This window comes from Suricata suricatta, chromosome 5 (genome assembly GCF_006229205.1).
Source record: "Suricata suricatta isolate VVHF042 chromosome 5, meerkat_22Aug2017_6uvM2_HiC, whole genome shotgun sequence".
Lineage (NCBI taxonomy): Eukaryota > Metazoa > Chordata > Mammalia > Carnivora > Herpestidae > Suricata > Suricata suricatta.
In genome coordinates this window covers 7,088,308-7,090,367 of record NC_043704.1, presented here as the reverse complement: position 1 = coordinate 7,090,367, position 2,060 = coordinate 7,088,308, and positions in this window count along the sequence as shown.

The window sequence follows — 2,060 nt, the reverse complement described above, 5'->3', positions numbered from 1 at the left end:
CACAGCAAACCCCCTCAGGTGTAAGGTTCCTCTTAAATATTTGACAGACACCACCTACTGCCCCTCAGGTTCCCCTCAGGAATTTGACTAAAGAGCAAACTAAAAATTAGTAGTAGATCATAAAACCTAAGACCCACAGGGAACAGTCTGGCCTTAGACCAACCCTCAAAAAATTGAAATGGGACGATCAGGAGTGGAATGCTAACACCTACAGTTATTAGGCCAATAACGGACAACTTGGAGAGGAACAAGGGGGAGGGGAAAAAGGGTGGGAGAGACCTGAACCTCATAAAACAAAGATCCTTGCCTACTGTCTCAGATGTTCACCCTCTAATGCCCCCTCTCTGTACACAGAGCTTTCCTACAATCTCCCTCTCTTAGACTCTAATCAACTTTGGCCTGTTGCTCATTTTGGGTCTGGTTCTTCCTTCTTGGAAGCAGGGAGACGGGGAATTCTTGCGGTTGAGGTGAAAAAAATTCCTACACAGGATCCCCTGGAGCACTTCGCTAAAACAACAGTGTTGTATCCACCCACCCACCTGAGGGAATCTGAGGGGGGAGGGCGGTAGCAAGGATCCTTCTGGAAACTCAACAGGGATCCTCCTGGAAAGCACTGGGGAGGTGAACGAGCACAGTAACCAAGGTTTCCCTGGTTGTTGCCCCGATTAAAACCCATGCCTTCTCCACTAGTCAGAGTTTCTGGAGAGTCACACATTCTCCCTCTTCCTGCTACACAGAGGGACACACCCTTCCACATGGAACTTTCCCTCATGCATGCAAATGTCTCTTACAAAGGAAACTTGTCCTGGGTCTCAGTTTTTCCTTTGTTAGTTGAAAATAATCCTTATGGCAAAGAGACAAAATTTGAGGTGACAAACTGCTGCCCTTCTGCAAGAAAGCTTATTTTCCTAAGTCACTGCCAAATAGTTGTCCAAATAGAATGTCTTTTTAAAAAACTTATTGGGCACCTAGGTGACTCAGTTGGTTAGGCCTCCGACTTCAGGTCAGGTCAGATCTCATGTTCATGGATTTGAGTTCTGTGTTGGGCTCTGTGCTGACAGCTGGCTCAGAGCCTGGAGCCTGCTTTCTGTTCTGTGTCTCCTTCTCTCTCTGCCCCTCCCCCTCTCATGCTCTGTCTGTCTCTGTATCAAAAATAAATAAAACATTAAAAAAATTAAAAAATTATTATTTCTGTCAGAGAGAGGGAGAGTGAGAAAGAGAGAGAGTGCATGAGCAGGGGAGGGGCAGAAAGAGAGACACAGAAGCTGAAGAATGTTCTGGCCTCTGAGCTGTCAGCACAGAGTCTGACAGGGTCTCCAACACCTGAACTGCGAGAACATGACCTGAAACAAAGTCGGTGCCCAAGCAATGGAGCCACCCAGGCACCCCAGAGGGTACTTTGTAAAACTCCCGTCAACAATACATGAAAATTGTAACCTACATGCTCATTATCTTCACTGAAATTTGGTTTTACCCTGTCGTTTTAGGAGGTTCTGTTTTGATTTTCTGTGTGTTCTGTCCTGTTTTGTTGCGATTCTAGTAAATCTAGCATGGTTTCTCAGAATAACATATGAAATCGTCTTCCTGCAGGTTTTCATGGTGACTTAAATTGAAATTGCTTAAAATTACAAAGTAGAACAGAAATCAAAACGACTGCATTTAAATACTGCATGGGTTGATATAAACCTAAGTGACCTTGTTCTTCTTTGAGGCAACGACCCCACTTATTTTTTTTTTTAAGTGTACTTATTTTGACACCGAGGAAGAGATACAGAGAGGGCACGAAAGCAGAGGAAGAGCAGAGAGAGGAGGACAGAGGATCCAAAGCAGGCTCTATGGTGACAGCAGAGAGCCAGATGCAAGGCAGGAACAAAGGGACTGTCCTCACATCACCTGAGCTGAAGTGGGGTGCTTAACAGGCTGGGCCTCTCAGACAGAACTCTAAGTATTTTTTTTTTTTTCTTTAATGAGGAACCCAGTCCCACCCAGAAAACCAGATAAACAGGACTGGCAGCACAAACAGTTCCTGTCCAGACCAGGGGGGTCCTGTATTTCCCTAC